An 18,616-nucleotide genomic window follows, 5' to 3' on the forward strand; every position below is an offset into this window, starting at 1 on the left:
TGTCTACTACCCTTACAGAGGTATTATCTAAACTGCCAGGTTTACAGGGTAAGTGCAGCAGGTCAGGTATTAGAGTAAATACTGAGCCCTCTGATGTTTTATTGGCCATCTCCAATGTACCCTCACAGTGTTCTGATTTGGGGTGGGGGAATTGCTGTCTGAAGGAGAGCTTTCAGACTCAGGAAAGATGTTCTCTCAAACAGACTCAGATGTGGCGGCCTTTAAGTTTAAGCTTGAACACCTCCGCTTGTTACTCCGGGAGGTTTTAGCGACTCTGGATGATTGTGACCCTATTGTCATCCCACCAGAGAAATTGTGTAAAATGGATAAATATCTAGAGGTCCCTACTTACACTAATGTTTTTCCAGTCCCTAGAAGAATTTCGAACATTGTTACTAAGGAATGGGATAGACCAGGCATTCCGTTCTCTCCCCCTCCTACTTTTAAGAAAATGTTTCCCATAACTGACACCATTTGGGATTCTTGGCAGACGGTCCCTAAGGTGGAGGGAACTATTTCTACCCTGGCTAAGCGTACAACTATACCTATTGAGGACAGTTGTGCTTTCAAAGATCCTATGGATAAAAAATTAGAGGGTCTTCTAAAGAAATTGCTTATTCATCAGGGTTTTCTTCTACAACCTATAGCGTGCATTGTTCCAATAACTACTGCAGCAGCTTTTTGGTTTGAGGCTCTAGAGGAGTCTCTTAAGGTTGAGACCCCATTAGATGATATTTTGGATAGAATTAAGGCTCTCAAGCTAGCTAATTCTTTTATTACAGATGCCGCTTTTCAAATGGCTAAATTAGCGGCAAAGAATGCTGGCTTTGCCATTTTAGCGCGTAGAGCGTTATGGCTTAAGTTTCGGTCTGCTGATGTGTCATCAAAATCCAAGCTTTTACCTATTCCTTTTAAAGGTAAGACCCTATTCTGGCCTGAACTAAAGGAGATCATTTCCGACATTACTGGCGGTAAAGGTCATGCCCTTCCTCGGGACAAGACAGTTAAAATGAGGGCCAAACAAAATAATTTTCGTTCCTTTCGAAACTTTAAAGGTGGGCCCTCTACTTCCTCCTCCTCCACAAAGCAGGAGGGGGATTTTGCACAATCCAAGTCAGTCTGGAGACCTAACCAGACCTGGAATAAAGGTAAACAGGCCAAGAAGCCCGCTGCTGCTACCAAGACAGCATGAAGGGGCAGCCCCCGATCCGGGACCGGATTTAGTAGGGGGCAGACTTTCTCTCTTCGCTCAGGCTTGGGCAAGCGATGTTCAGGATCCCTGGGCATTAGAAATTGTGACCCAGGGATATCGACTAGAATTCAAGGATTTTCTCCCAAGTAGGAGATTTCATCTTTCACGTTTGTCTGTAGACCAGACAAAAAGAGAGGCGTTCTTACGCTGTGTAGAAGACCTATATACCATGGGTGTAATCTGCCCAGTTCCAAAATTAGAACAGGGGCAGGGGTTTTAATCAAATCTGTTCGTGGTTCCCAAAAAAGAGGGAACGTTCAGACCGATTTTAGATCTCAAATGCCTAAACAAATTTCTCAGAGTCCCATCGTTCAAGATGGAGACCATTAGAACTATTTTACCAATGATCCAGGAGGGTCAATATATGACTACAGTGGATTTAAAGGATGCGTATCTTCACATTCCTATCCACAGAGATCATCGCCAGTTTCTCAGGTTCGCCTTCCTGGACAAACACTACCAGTTTGTGGCCCTCCCTTTCGGGTTGGCCACAGCTCCCAGAATCTTCACAAAGGTGCTAGGGTCCCTTCTGGCGGTTCTAAGGCCGCGGGGCATAGCAGTGGCGCCCTATCTGGACGATATTTTGATTCAGGCGTCAACTTACCAGCTAGCCAAATCTTACACGAACATTGTGCTGGCTTTTCTAAGAACTCACGGGTGGAAGGTGAATATACAAAAGAGTTCACTAGTTCCACTGACAAGAGTTCCATTCCTAGGAACTCTGATAGACTCGATAGACATGAAAATATTTCTGACGGAGGTCAGAAAGTCAAAGATCTTAACTACTTGCCGGGCACTTCAGTCCACTCCTCGGCCATCAGTGGCGAAGTGTATGGAGGTCATTGGATTAATGGTAGCGGCAATGGACATTGTTCCGTTTTCTCGCTTACATCTCAGACCACTGCAGCTGTGCATGCTCAGACAGTGGAATGGGGATTATGTGGATTTATCTCCTCAGATCAATCTGGATCTAGAGACCAGAGACTCTCTTCTTTGGTGGTTGTCACAGGATCATCTGTCCCAGGGAATGTGCTTCCGCAGACCAGCATGGGTTATAGTGACGACGGACGCCAGCCTCTTGGGCTGGGTGCAGTCTGGAATTCCCTGAAGGCTCAGGGTGTTTGGACTCAGGAGGAGTCCCTACAACCAATCAATATTCTGGAACTGAGAGCAATATTCAACGCGCTTCAATCGTGGCCTCAGTTGGCTATGGCCAAATTCATAAGGTTCCAGTCGGACAATATCACGACTGTAGCATATATCAATCATCAAGGGGGAACAAAGAGTTCTCTAGCGATGATAGAGGTTTCCAAGATAATTCGATGGGCAGAGACGCACTCTTGCCATATATCAGCAATCTACATCCCAGGAGTGGAGAACTGGGAAGTGGATTTTCTAAGTCATCAGACTTTTCATCCAGGGGAGTGGGATCTCCATCCGGAGGTGTTTGTGACATTGATTCGTCAATGGGGCACACCGGAATTGGATCCGATGGCATCTCGTCAGAATGCCAAACTTCCTTGTTACGGGACCAGATCAAGGGATCCCCAAGCAGTACTGATAGATGCTCTAGCAGTACCTTGGTCGTTCAACCTGGCTTATGTGTTTCCTCCTTTTCCTCTCCTACCTCGTCTGATTACCAGAATCAAACAGGAGAAGGCTTCGGTAATCCTGATAGTGCCTGCGTGGCCACGCAGGACTTGATATGCAGATCTAGTGGAAATGTCATCTCTGCCATCGTGGAAACTGCCACTGAGACAGAACCTTCTAATCCAAGGTCCGTTCCAACATCCAAATCTAAATTCTCTGCAGCTGACTGCCTGGAGATTGAACGCTTAATTTTATCTAAGCGTGGATTCTCTGAGCCGGTCATTGATACCTTGATTCAGGCTCGCAAGCCTGAATCCAAGGGCTACTCATGGAGTAGGGTTAGGATTCCTAGGATTTTGTCCTTTCTCCAAGAAAGATTGGAGAAGGGATTATCAGCTAGTTCCTTAAAGGGACAAATTTCTGCTTTGTCAATTTTACTACACAGACGTCTGGCGGATGTCCCAGACGTTCAGTCTTTTTGTCAGGCTTTAGTTAGAATCAAGCCTGTGTTTAAACCTGTTGCTCTGCCATGGAGTTTGAATTTAGTTCTCAATGTTCTTCAAGGGGTTCCGTTTGAACCCATGCATTCCATAGATAGTAAACTTTTATCTTGGAAAAGTTTTGTTTTTAGTTGCTATCTCTTCTGCTCGAAGATTTTCTGAGCTTTCTGCGTTACAATGTGACTCGCCTTATCTTATATTCCATTCTGATAAGGTGGTTTTGCGTACTAAACCTGGATTCCTTCCTAAGGTTGTTTCAAATAAGAATATTAATCAGGAAATTGTTGTTCCTTCTTTGTGTCCTAATCCTTCTTCTAAGAAGGAGCGTCTGTTACATAACTTGGACGTGGTTCGTGCCTTGAAGTTTTACTTACAAGCGTCCAAGGATTTCCGTCAAACATCTTCTCTAATCCCACAAGTAAGGATGAATCCGTGGACTCATCGTATCGTAGAAGAAATCAATTTATCAGGTAAGCATAAATTTCCTTTTTTGCTGTGTTTTTGTGTTAAGCTGTAATTTTCCTTTTACTCATTTACTGTACCCACACATATTATATACAGTTTTTCTCACCATTAAATGGACTTTCTAAAGATACCATTATTTTCATCATATCATATAATTTACTATAAATATTTTTTATAAAATATGATTACATTTTTTTAAAAAACACACTTTTCTCTTGTTAAGTGTATCCAGTCCACGTATCATCCATTACTTGTGGGATATTCTCCTTCCCAACAGGAAGTTGCAAGAGGATCACCCACAGCAGAGCTGCTATATAGCTCCTCCCCTTACTGCCATATCCAGTCATTCTCTTGCAACTCTCAACAAAGATGGACGTAGTAAGAGGAGAGTGGTGTATTATAGTTAGTTTTTTAACTTCAATCAAAAGTTTGTTATTTTTAAATGGTACCGGAGTGTACTGTTTATCTCAGGCAGTATTTAGAAGAAGAATCTGCCTGCATTTTCTATGATCTTAGCAGAAGTAACTAAGATCCATGGCTGTTCTCACATATTCTGAGGAGTGAGGTAACTTCAGAGAGGGAATGGCGTGCAGGTTTTCCTGCAATAAGGTATGTGCAGTTAATATATTTCTAGGGATGGAATTTGCTAGAAAAATGCTGCTGATACCGGATTAATGTAAGTTAAGCCTTAAATGCAGTGATAGCGACTGGTATCAGGCTTATTAACAGAGATACATACTCTTATAAAAGTGTAATATAATACGTTTGCTGGCATGTTAATCGTTTTTATATATGTTTGGTGACAAAACTTATTGGGGCCTAGTTTTTTTCCACATGGCTGGTTTAATTTTTACCTAGAAACAGGCTTTCCACTGTTGCAATATGAGTGGGAAGGGCCTATTTTAGTGCTTTTCTGTGCAGCTAAAAATACTGACAGAGACATTCAGCTTCCCTCTGCATGATACAGGACATCTCTGAAGGGCTCAAAAGGCTTCAAAGTCGTGTTTGAGGAGGGTAACAATCACAGTAGACTGTGGCAGTTGTTGTGACTGTGTTTAAAAAACGTTTTTGTCATTTATTATTCTGTTTTTGTTATTAAGGGGGTTAATCATCCATTTGCAAGTGGGTGCAATGCTCTGCTGACTTGTTACATACACTGTAAAAATGTTGTTAGTGTAACTGCCTTTTTTCACTGTTATTTCAAATTTTGTCAAAATTTGTTTCTCTTAAAGGCACAGTAACATTTTTTATATTGCTTGTTAACTTGCTTTAAAGTGTTTTCCAAGCTTGCTAGTCTCATTGCTAGTCTGTACAAACATGTCTGAAACAGAGGATACTTGTTCATTATGTTTAAAAGCCATGGTGGAGCCCCATAGGAGAATGTGTACTAAATTTATTGATTTCACCTTAAACAATAAAGATCAGTCTTTATCTATAAAAGAATTGTCACCAGAGGGGTCTGTCGAGGGGGAAGTTATGCCGACTAACTCTCCCCACGTGTCGGACCCTTCGCCTCCCGCTCAAGGGACGCACGCTAATATGGCGCCAAGTACATCAGGGACGCCCATAGCGATTACTTTGCAGGACATGGCTGCAATCATGAATAATACCCTGTCAGAGGTATTATCCAGATTGCCTGAATTGAGAGGCAGACGCGATAGCTCTGGGGTTAGACGAGATACAGAGCGCGTAGATGCTGTAAGAGCCATGTCTGATACTGCGTCACAATATGCAGAACCTGAGGACGGAGAGCTTCAGTCTGTGGGTGACATCTCTGAATCGGGGAGACCTGATTCAGAGATTTCTAATTTTAAATTTAAGCTTGAGAACCTCCGTGTATTGCTTGGGGAAGTATTAGCTGCTCTGAATGACTGTGACACAATTGCAGTGCCAGAGAAATTGTGTAGGCTGGATAAATACTATGCAGTGCCGGTGAGTACTGATGTTTTTCCAATACCTAAAAGGCTTACAGAAATTATTAGTAAGGAGTGGGATAGGCCTGGTGTGCCCTTTTCCCCACCATCTATATTTAGAAAAATGTTTCCAATAGATGCCACTACACAGGACTTATGGCAGACTGTCCCTAAGGTGGAGGGAGCAGTTTCTACTTTAGCAAAGCGTACCACTATCCCGGTTGAGGACAGTTGTGCTTTTTCAGATCCAATGGATAAAAAATTAGAGGGTTACCTTAAGAAAATGTTTATTCAACAAGGTTTTATTTTACAGCCCCTTGCATGCATTGCGCCTGTCACTGCTGCGGCGGCATTCTGGTTTGAGGCCCTGGAAGAGGCCATCCATACAGCTCCATTGACTGAAGTTGTTGACAAGCTTAGAACTCTTAAGCTAGCTAACTCATTTGTTTCTGATGCCATTGTTCATTTGACTAAACTAACGGCTAAGAATTCCGGATTCGCCATCCAGGCGCGTAGGGCGCTATGGCTCAAATCCTGGTCAGCTGATGTGACTTCAAAGTCTAAATTACTCAACATTCCTTTCAAGGGGCAGACCTTATTCGGGCCTGGTTTGAAAGAAATTATTGCTGACATTACTGGAGGTAAGGGTCATACCCTTCCTCAGGACAGGGCCAAATCAAAGGCCAAACAGTCTAATGTTCGTGCCTTTCGAAATTTCAAGGCAGGTGCAGCATCAACTTCCTCTGCTTCAAAACAAGAGGGAACTTTTGCTCAATCCAAGCAGGCCTGGAAACCTAACCAGTCCTGGAACAAGGGCAAGCAGGCCAGAAAGCCTGCTGCTGCCTCTAAGACAGCATGAAGGAGCGGCCCCTATCCGACAACGGATCTAGTAGGGGGCAGACTCTCTCTCTTCGCCCAGGCGTGGGCAAGAGATGTTCAGGATCCCTGGGCGTTGGAGATCATATCTCAGGGATATCTTCTGGACTTCAAAGCTTCTCCTCCACAAGGGAGATTTCACCTTTCAAGATTATCTGCAAACCAGATAAAGAAAGAGGCATTCCTAAGCTGCGTACAAGATCTCCTTGTAATGGGAGTGATCCATCCAGTTCAGTGGACGGAACAAGAACAGGGGTTTTATTCAAATCTGTTTGTGGTTCCCAAAAAAGAGGGAACCTTCAGACCAATTTTGGATTTAAAGATCCTAAACAAATTCCTCAGAGTTCCGTCATTCAAGATGGAAACTATTCGAACCATTTTACCACATGATCCAAGAGGGTCAGTACATGACCACAGTGGACTTAAAGGATGCCTACCTTCACATTCCGATTCACAAGAATCATCATCAGTTCCTGAGGTTTGCCTTTCTAGACAGGCATTACCAATTTGTAGCTTTTCCATTCGGGTTGGCTACAGCCCCAATAATTTTTACAAAGGTTCTGGGCTCACTTCTGGCGGTCCTAAGACCGCGAGGCATAGCGGTGGCTCCTTACCTGGACGATATCCTGATACAGGCGTCAAGCTTTCAAATTGCCAAATCTCATACAGAGATAGTTCTGGCATTCCTGAGGTCGCATGGGTGGAAAGTGAATGAAGAAAAGAGTTCTGTATCTCCTCTCACGATGGTTTCCTTCCTAGGGACTCTAATAGATTCTGTAGAAATGAAAATTTACCTGACGGAGTCCAGGTTATCAAAACTTCTAAATGCTTGCCGTGTTCTTCACTCCATTCCGCGCCCCACGGTGGCTCAGTGCATGGAAGTAATCGGCTTAATGGTAGCGGCGATGGACATAGTGCCATTTGCGCGCCTGCATCTCAGACCGCTGCAATTATGCATGCTCAGTCAGTGGAATGGGGATTACACAGATTTGTCCCCTCTACTAAATCTGGATCAGGAAAACAGAGATTCTCTTCTCTGGTGGTTATCTCAGGCCCATCTGTCCAAGGGTATGACCTTTCGCAGACCAGATTGGACAATTGTAACAACAGATGCCAGCCTTCTAGGTTGGGGTGCAGTCTGGAACTCCCTGAAGGCTCAGGGTTCATGGACTCAGGAGGAGAAACTCCTCCCAATAAATATTCTGGAGTTAAGAGCAATATTCAATGCTCTTCTGGCTTGGCCTCAGCTAGCAACACTGAGGTTCATCAGATTTCAGTCGGACAACATCACGACTGTGGCTTACATCAACCATCAAGGGGGAACCAGGAGTTCCCTAGCGATGTCAGAAGTCTCCAAGATAATTTGCTGGGCAGAGACTCACTCTTGCCACCTGTCAGCGATCCATATCCCAGGTGTAGAGAACTGGGAGGTGGATTTTCTAAGTCGTCAGACTTTTCATCCGGGGGAATGGGAACTCCATCCGGAGGTGTTTGCTCAATTGGTTCTCCGTTGGGGCAAATCAGAATTGGATCTCATGGCATCTCGCCAGAACGCCAAGCTTCCTTGTTACGGATCCAGGTCCAGGGACCCAGAAGCGGCACTGATCGATGCTCTAGCAGCGCCTTGGTTCTTCAACCTGGCTTATGTGTTTCCACCGTTTCCTCTGCTCCCTCGTCTGATTGCCAAAATCAAACAGGAAAGAGCATCAGTGATATTGATAGCGCCTGCATGGCCACGCAGGACCTGGTATGCAGACCTAGTGGACATGTCATCCTTTCCACCATGAACTCTGCCTCTGAGACAAGACCTTCTAATACAAGGTCCTTTCAATCATCCGAATCTACTTTCTCTGAGACTGACTGCATGGAGATTGAACGCTTGATCGCTTGAGTCAGTAATTGATACCTTAATACAGGCACGAAAGCCTGTCACCAGGAAAATTTACCACAAGATATCGCGTAAATATCTTCATTGGTGTGAATCCAAGAATTACTCATGGAGTAGGGTTAGGATTCCTAGGATATTGTCCTTCCTCCAAGAGGGTTTGGACAAAGGATTATCAGCTAGTTCTTTAAAGGGACAGATTTCTTCTCTGTCTATTCTTTTACACAAGCGTCTGGCAGAAGTTCCAGACGTTCAGGCATTTTGTCAGGCTTTAGTTAGAATTAAGCCTGTGTTTAAACCTGTTGCTCCTCCATGGAGCTTACACTTGGTTCTTAAAGTCCTTCAAGGGGTTCCGTTTGAACCCCTTCATTCTATTGATATCAAACTTCTTTCATGGAAAGTTCTTTTTCTGATGGCTATTTCCTCGGCTCGAAGAGTCTCGGAGTTATCTGCCTTACATTGTGATTCTCCTTATCTGATCTTTCATTCAGATAAAGTTGTTCTGCGTACAAAACCTGGGTTTTTACCTAAGGTGGTTTCTAACAAGAATATCAATCAAGAGATTGTTGTTCCATCATTATGTCCTAATCCTTCTTCAAAGAAGGAACGTCTTTTGCATAATCTAGACGTAGTCCGTGCCTTGAAGTTTTACTTACAGGCTACTAAAGATTTTCGCCAAACATCTAACCTGTTTGTTGTTTACTCTGGACAGAGGAGAGGTCAGAAGGCCTCGGCAACCTCTCTTTCTTTTTGGCTTCAGAGTATAATCCGTTTAGCTTATGAGACTGCTGGACAGCAGCCTCCTGAAAGGATTACAGCTCATTCTACTAGAGCTGTGGCTTCCACCTGGGCCTTTAAAAATGAGGCCTCTGTTGAACAGATTTGCAAGGCTGCAACTTGGTCTTCCCTTCATACTTTTTACAAATTTTACAAATTTGATACTTTTGCTTCTTCGGAGGCTGTTTTTGGGAGAAAGGTTCTACAGGCAGTGGTTCCTTCCGTTTAAGTTCCTGCCTTGTCCCTCCCATCATCCGTGTACTTTAGCTTTGGTATTGGTATCCCACAAGTAATGGATGATCCGTGGACTGGATACACTTAACAAGAGAAAACATAATTTATGCTTACCTGATAAATTTATTTCTCTTGTAGTGTATCCAGTCCACGGCCCGCCCTGTCCTTTTCAGGCAGGTCTAAATTTTAATTAAACTACAGTCACCACTGCACCCTATGGTTTCTCCTTTCTCGGCTTGTTTCGGTCGAATGACTGGATATGGCAGTGAGGGGAGGAGCTATATAGCAGCTCTGCTGTGGGTGATCCTCTTGCAACTTTCTGTTGGGAAGGAGAATATCCCACAAGTAATGGATGATCCGTAGACTGGATACACTACAAGAGAAATAAATTTATCAGGTAAGCATAAATTATGTTTTTCTTTTTAAAACTGTGAGAGTCCACAGCTGCATTCATTACTTTTGGGAATACAGAACCTGGCCACCAGGAGGAGGCAAAGACACCCCAGCCAAAGGCGTAAATACCTCCCCCACTCCCCTCATCCCCCAGTCATTCTTTGGCTTTCGTCACAGGCGGTTGGCAGAGAAGTGTCAGAAGAATACAGAGTAGTCTCTTATGGAGGGTAAGTACTCTTCGAGATGGGACTGGAGTTTTAAGTAGTCATGTCAGCCTCTCAGTGAGAGCATGGATGAAAGTTAGAGTCCGGAGATGCAGGGACAGTCTTTCTGCGAGACCATCCCAACTCCATAAGCAATCAGCGTTGACAGGTTTTGCTGCCTGCTTTTGTCACTGAAGTCCATGTCAGAAGCAAAAAATACTATCTGTCAAACTAAAAGGGCCGTGTTAATGTTCCACGGCATAGATTCCGATAAGATCGTTTCCTTTTCATTGTGGGAATATAGTGTAATGACAGAAGACAGGGTCTCAGTGGGACTCATTTATCTTTATGGAATCAAGGGTTAATATCTCCTGAGGGGGGTTATTGAACAGTGGGGGACTTTAATAATGTTTGTTATGTGATTCTTTCTGCTTATGTATAATGATGTTGGGGCTCATGGCTTTTATGGAACGTAAAAAGAGTTGTGCAGTTCTTGTGGACTGGCGGACTTTTCCTTAAGCCTGCATGTTGCACCTCGTGACCGGGTGTGGTCACGTTTTCATTCTCCATTTCCGTATTCCTGACCGAGTGTCGGAGAGGGCCTGTTTCTCTACTTGTCTGGGTCATAGGAGGTGGTTAGTGCCCCAGCCATTGGGGGTGTAAGGCACTAGTTATTTTTATCCATAATTTAATCAGTCAATTTATGGAGGATTCTGATTTTTCGGAGAAGGAATTCTCTGATTCAAATTCTGTTCCTTGCGTAGATTGGGGGGAGGCTAGGGTATTCCAGCCCAATCAATTAATGTTCCGTATACCGTTATAGAGTGCTATTTTTCCCCAATGGGAAGAGGCTAGAGACCACTGAGCCGTCCGCTTCTGAGGATTCTGCTTCCCGTGAGGTGCGTTCCCTAGTATCTTCTGTTCCTACACAGGCAGTTGTCCCATATACCGTTACCCCTTCTCCAGAAGGAGGTTTATTTCCACCAGAGGTTACTGCACGGTTTCGCATGGCCATATCTTTGACGTTGGAGCACTTACATCTTCCTGATTGCAAACAAAGAGCTCATCCGTGTCTTCTTACCCTGGGTGCGTCAGGTGAGAGTTTGAATATATCAGATATTTCCTCCGGGGAAGCGGTTCCCTCTGAGGCTTCAGGGGTGTACTGCCTTCAGGGTCGGGGTCTTCAGATGTCCCGCTGGAGGTGAGTTTCGCCTTAAGATTCAGAATGGCGTACCTGCGTGTACTGCTGAGGCATGTGTTGGAGACTTTGGAGGATCCCTGTTCGGATTTGTCAACAGATCCTCGGTCTTCTGAATCAGTCGGTGAACAGCGCTAGACGAGTGGAGGTTTTCTACTCCTCATCGTCTCTTCTTGTGTATATAATCCCAGTTCTGAGCTCTTGAGTAATGGGGTCTCTGACAGGCTGGCCCTGTTAGTATTTCCATTCCTTTGGTCGTTTTCACCTACGGGTGTTGCCTACTTTCTTTTAATCCGGTTAGGATGTATTTTATTTTCTTTTGTTCCAGGGCTCGAGACTGTTGTTGATTTTTCCTTTTAGGAAAACTTTTTCTTTTCTGGGATTTTGGTACTAGCAATTTTATGGTCGCAATAGATGTTACTTCCGGCAGAAGTAAAAAAAAAAAAAAGTTTAAGAGACAATGTTTTAAGCCTCTGAGCTTATTTGTCTATCATTTGTCTGGCTATTTAGTCTAGCCCTGCTAGGGTTAGAACTTTCAGTTGACCTTGAACAGTTCTGTTGTACAGTGGACATCAGGCTGACTGGTTTATTCTGTTCTTTTGAGGTTGATATCAGACATGTTGTATCCTTGACAACATTCCTTTTAAGGGCAATTGGTAGTTTATTGTAGGCTAGGGGGTTTTTTTATTTGGGGGGGGCTTTTTTATTTTGATAGGGCTATTAGATTAGGTGTAATTCTTTTTTATTTTTGATCATTTGTTTCTTATTTTTCGTAATTTAGTGTTTTGTTTTTGTTGTAATTAGAAACTTTTTGTAATTTTTAGAGTAGTGATAGGATTGTTTTAATGTTTAGTTTAATTTAATTGGTAGTTAGTTTAATTGTAGTTTAATAATTATCTTAGTTTAATTGTTAATTTATTTAATTTGACAGGTAAGTCTTAATTTAATTTAAGATAGGGAAATTGTAATTTTAATATAAAGTTAGGGGGGGTGTTAGGTTTAGGGGTTAATAGTTTATTTAAGTATATTTTGTTGTGGGGGGCTTGCGGTTTAGGGGTTAATAGGTTTATTATAGCAGCGGAGTGGGCGGACGGCAGATTAGGGGTTAATTATGTTTAAATAGTGTTTGCAATGCGGGAGGGTGGCGTTTTAGGGGTTAATAGGTTTATTATAGTGGCAACGATGTTGGGGATCGGCTGAATAGGGGTTAATACACATTAATAGTGGCAGCGATGTCTGGAGTGGCAGATTAGGGGTTAATAACTTTGTTATAGTTTTTGCAATGCGGGAGGTCCTCAGTTTAGGGGTTAATAGGTAGTTTATGGGTGTTAGTGTATTTTTTAACACTTAAGTTATGAGTTTTATGTTACAGCTTTGTAACGTAAAAGTCATAACTACTGACTTTAGATGGCGGTACAGATCTTGTGGTTATAGAGTGTACCGCTCACTTTTTAGGCCTCCCAGGCAAACTCGTAATACCGGCGATATGGGAGTCCCATTGAAAAAGTACTTCTTTAAAAGTGCAGTACTGACGTTACGTGACTGGCTAAAAGGTGTGCGGTACACCTATACCTACAAGACTTTTAATAGCAGTGTTAGGGAAAATGAAGCGTTATGGGCCATGACTATGCTCTTTGACTTTTAACGCAAAACTCGTAATCTATCTGATAGCTGGGATTACGGATCCAGCCATGGCAGTATATTTGCAGTTCCTGAGGTCCATTGGACAGGAGCTAGGGTTCTCCCTTCTGAACAGAGCCCCCCAATGGCTCAAGAATAAAGTAAGTGACTGCAAACCAGTAGTTGCAGGTTCAATCCTGGCCACACGTCTGACGTGTTCATTTACATTTAGTCCAAGTGGCTTTTAAGGAGGGGACCAGATGACTTCCGGTGTAGGGGGTGATTAATTCCCCTCCTTTGGTGCTCCATTGGGGATTGAATTGTCCTTTTTGGTTCCGATCTCCTTAGGCAGTGTTTCTCTTTACTTTTTAGAGGATTGCTGTATTTTTCGCTTCACCTTGTGTTTGGGGAAGACTTCCTGTCATCTGGTTGAGGAGTCCTGATTCTTAGTGACCGTTTTTTTCTGGTAGTATCCTCCCTTTGATCCTATATACTTGGGGATCTGGGGGATTGTTATGCAGTCTCTTTGTCGTCACATAATAAGAATTTTTTAGGATGCTCATTCATTCGTCATATTCCTTGAGCTGTGGAGTGTTGATCCAGACTGGATCTTTTGAGACTGTCATATTCTCAAACAAGGATTAATCTCTAAGGTTCCAGTTTTGATCTCTTTGGTGTCCTACCTTTGTCTTTGATCTGTGTTCCAGATTTTCATGGACTTTGGATCTGTCCGGCGTCCAGTAGTTTGGTTTTCCGGTCCTTGGGAAATCTCCTTGTTCCTACGGGGTGGTTCATTTTTCTTTTCCGGAGATATGGAGGAAGTTTTTCCTGGTAGTTTCTCTACTGGAATCTTCCTGGGTTGCTTGATTTCCTGATATTTTGGAGGACATGTTTTACTGCGCCTCTCCAGTTGGGTCCTCCTGAGGTAGTTTCCTTATCTGTCTCCAGGAGTTTAATGGGGGGGTCCCTCTTTGCTGAGATGCAATCGTGGCTGGAGATCGTTTTATGATCTCCGGGCCTGGTCGATGCTGTAATGTTTAATCTTCCTTGTCATTTTGGATCTTGCCAGTCGCTTCTGTGAAGGGACAGTTCGATCGGAGTTGGGGTCAGGGAATCTGACTGCTCTGTTTGGGCATCGACCACGTACTCCTTCCTTAAGCTGGGAGGCCTTGCAGTTGATTCGGATGATATGGAACCTTCCCTCAGTGGGTAGCTGGTTCTTCTTTATTGGTCAGGGTGTCGTCCTCCCTTACCCCGTTTTTCTAGTTGGGGGGGAGTTGGTCCGCCCTGTTTTATCAGTTTTTTTTTCTCTTGTACCATTCCAGGAAAGTCCTGGTACTGGTTTGCTAGCTTCTCGGTTGGCTAGTTATTATGGCTTGACATTTAGCCTGACTGTCTATTCGATGGAAGCCTGTGGCTTTCGTTCGTGGCGTCCTTGGATGTTTCTATAGGTTCATGTTCTGCTCCCGGGGTTCTGACCTACGGGTGTTCAGTTTCTATGTGCTAGACAGCTGTCTGTGGTAAGGTAGTTATGTTCTAGCTTTTTGTCCTTATAGGACTTCAGTTCTGGTTAAGGCTTTACATGGTAGGTCCATGTTAGGAGGTGGTCTGGAATTTGTCCTTTCTTTGTTCTCCTCCATCGGTAGAGTATTTCTCTACAGGGCTTTGTCCTCTTGCAGCCTTGTAATCCGTTCGGTTTCGAGTTGTACTAGGGGCTTCTCCCTCTTTTTGTCCTTAAAGGGACACTGAACCCAAATTTTTTCTTTCGTGATTCAGATAGATAATGAAATTTTAAGCAACTTTCTAATTTACTTTTATTATCAAATTTTCTTCATTTTCTTGGTATCTTTATTTGAAATGCAAGAATGTAAGTTTAGATGCCGGCCCATTTTTGGTTAACAACCTGGGTTGTTCTTGCTGATTGGTGGATAAATTCATCCACCAATAAAAAAGTGCTGTCCAGTGTTCTGAACCAATAAAAAAAGCTTAGATGCCTTCTTTTTCAAATAAAGATAGCAAGAGAACGAAGAAAAATTGATAATAGGAGTAAATTAGAAAGTTGCTTGAAATTGCATGCTCTATCTAAATCACGCAAGTAAAAAATGTGGGTTCAGTGTCCCTTTAAGTTTCGAGGATTGTTTCTGGAGGTCCTTTCGGACTTTCTTATCTGTTCCTTACTTTTCTCTTAGTTATGGAGAATGTGGGGAGTTTGTTTGTTGTTCTCCTTACCATTGACCGTGGTGAGGGTTTATTTTTTGTGTGCCTCTAGACAATGGGACTTTTGTCTCCTCAGAGGCTTTTGTGCTCAGTTGAGTCCAGTATTATGAGTGGTCTCTATCAGGGATCCTTATGGTTCTAATTGATGGGTAATAAGTAATGAATGCAGCTGTGGACTCTCCCCATTTTAAGAAGAAAAACTTAAATTATGTTTACCAGATAATTCTTCTATATGGGGAGAGTCCACAGCTCCCCGCCCGTAATTTTTCTGTGGGCGGCCTTAAATTCCTTTCTTGTTCATTCTTCTGGCACCTTTTACACCCTGATATTTCTACTGTTGTTCCTTGTTTCCTTGGCAGAATGACTGGGGGATAAGGGGAGTGGGGGAGGTATTTAAGCATTTGGCTGGGGTGTCTTTGCCTCCTTCTGGTGTCCAGGTTCTGTATTCCCAAAAGTAATGAATGCAGCTGTGGACTCTCCCTGTACAGAAGAAAAGAAAATTATCTGGTAAGCATAATTTTAAGTATTTCTAACTTTGACCCCCAAAATCTCTTATGCATCTACAACCACCAAAAAACTACCATGCTAAATAGTTTCTAAATTTTGTCTTGAGTTTAGAAATACCCAATGTTTACATGTTTGCTCTTTTTACAATTTATAGGGCAATAAGTACAAGTAGCACTATTTCCAAACCATTTTTTTTTTTGTTTCTCAAAATTAGCGAGTTATATTGTAACACTGATATCTGTCAGGAATCCCTGAATAACCCTACACATATATATATATATATTTTTTAGTAGACAACCCAAACTATTGATATAGGCCCATTTTGGTATATTTTATGTCACTATTTCACCGCCAAATGCGATAAAAAAAAAATCGTTAACTTTTTCACAATTTTAGGTTTGTCACTGAAATTATTTACAAACAGCTTGTTCAATTATGCCACAAATGGTTGTAAATGATTCTCTGGGATCCCCTTGTTCAGAAATAGCAGACATATATGGCTTTGGCATTGCTCTTTGGTAATTAGAAGGCCGCTAAATGCTGCTGCGCACCACACTTAATTAGGGGGTTAATTAGGTAGCTTGTAGGGTTAATTTTAGCTTTAGTGTAGAGATCAGCCTCCCACCTAACATACCACACCCCCTGATCCCTCCCTGACCCCCCTCAAACAGCTCTCTTCCCCTCCCCCAAAAGTCATCCCCATCTTAAGTACAGGCAGAAAGTCTGTTTTTTTTTTTTTTTATGTATATATTTTCTGCATGATAGTAATTATCCCTACCCCCCTCCCCACCAAACAGCTCTCTAACCCTCCCCCCTCTAACTGTTAGGCGCCATCTTAGGTACTGCCAGCTGTCTGCCGGTACCCAGTTTCCAGTAAAATTGGGCTAAAATTTTTTTAAAAATTAAATAAACCTGTTTTTTCCTGTAGTGTAGCTACCCCCCTCAATAACCTACCTCGCTCCCCCTCCCAGGTCCCTTTCCCAAATCTCTTAACACCCTCTCCCTCCTTCCCACTCACATCCCACTTTCCGTAGTGTAGCAGTCCCATCTGCTCTCGCCCCTCACACCAATCCAGCGATGAGCCGCCCACCCGCCTCCCTCCTGTCCCTCCCATGCCACCAACAATCGGCACCATCGCTGGCCGATACAGAGTGTGCATCGGTTGCTTACCAGAGGGTATTGCAGGATGCCTCAATATCGAAAGCGGCTGGAAGCGACCCCTGAGGACGTGCCAGGCACATCCTTGGTCGTTACCGACCGGTTTTTGTAGGCCCTGTCTGGTACATCCTTAGTCGTTAAGGTGTTAAGCCCTTAAAACTTTTTTGTGTGATTTTATTTTTAAATGTTTATTAGATATTGTTATGAGTGTAACTGTACTTTCTAATGTATTTTTGAGGTGTTTTGTGACAGTTTTTGTTTTGTAAAACACTTAACCAGAGCTCTGAGAAAGCGGTACTCATTCTAGAATCACAATTGTGCTCAAATGATGGCGTTTACTTTCATCTTTACTTTCATACGAGCGGTAAACCCAACGCATGCATACACCTGCGATAAACCCCTTTTGACGTGCGCATAATTCTTAAGGCGCCAGACGTAATCTAGCCCTTAATAGGCTCATCACCAAGGTGATTTTAAAATTAGCTAATATTAAATGTTTTTGTTGCATAAATTATCATTAAATCAATTTTGTGTTAAATTATGCAATTGAACCTGGCTACTTCATAACGGCAACTAGCTGGCATAATTTTCTGAGGAGAACACTGTTACTGTTGTGCCTGATTAGTCTCAGTAACTGCCTTACCATTTAGTTCTGCCCTATTTCTGGAGACCTCATGGATTTCATTTAAAATGTATGCTTACCTGAAAATAGTTTCTTTCATGATGATGGGAGCCTAAGATCCTGTCTTATATTTGCCTCTGAAGGAGGAAGAAGAAGAATGTAGGTGCTCCAGTTCTTCTGTGAGAGGGGATCTCAGACTGATTTGAGGACCATTTTTCCTCAGAGAGCTACTGTTTGGACATAGGGAAGCTTATTTATTGGGTAGTGGCACAATTACACCCAGTGGGAGTTAGTCACAGGCCTGCCACAGGTGTCGCAGGGACAGGTCCTTAGCCTCCTCCTGTTGGATCATCGTTATACTCCACATACTTAAATACTCTGCTGTCACTCATACAGCACTAGATTGGCTATCTACTGGAAGAAGTGTTTTTCTGCACATGGTAACTCCGGTAGAGTGGGTGCTTATTAGGTAAGTATGTAATTTATTTATGTTGGTACTCACATAGCCTATAAGCTATTAGCAGGTGCACTTTGTCATATCGCTGCTCCCCCAGGCCGTTGCCATGGCCGCAACTGGTTGTTGTGCGGCACACGGCGGTGACATCACTGCGCACCATGATTGCTGCTTTGCTCATTTCCTGTCCATCTGTACCTCCACCTGGGCGTGAGCTTCCCCCTACTCTTAGTGTAAACTCCTTCAGTCTGTAAGTGCCCTAGTATAGGTTTGCCTCTGTGTACTCCTGGGTGCTATTTTTTGCTGTTTACTATTGTACTTTACTGGACTGCCTGCTTGTTACTGAAGCCTGCATTGCCTATTGACCATTCTACTGCTTAACCCTTTTGATACTCAGAAAGATTTGACTGCCTGCTTGTTACCGAACCCTGCATTGCCTGTTGACCATTCTACTGATTAACCCTTTTGATACTCAGAAATATTGGTCTGCCTGCTTGTTACTGAACCCTGTATTGCCTATTGACCATTCTACTTTTAACCCTTTAGATATTTAGAAAGATTGGACTGCCTAGTGACCATTCCTATGCGTAACCCTTCGATTCTCAGACACTTTGGACTGCCTCTTCTCACTGAACCATGCACTGCCTGGTGAGCATTTCTTTTATTTTTATGTTTCTCAGGGGCATAGTACTGTCTGCTTACTTCTGAACCCTACTTGGTGACCTGCTCTACATTAACCCTTGCAGCTTGTG

Source organism: Bombina bombina, chromosome 1 (assembly GCF_027579735.1).
Source record: "Bombina bombina isolate aBomBom1 chromosome 1, aBomBom1.pri, whole genome shotgun sequence".
Taxonomy (NCBI): Eukaryota; Metazoa; Chordata; class Amphibia; order Anura; family Bombinatoridae; genus Bombina; species Bombina bombina.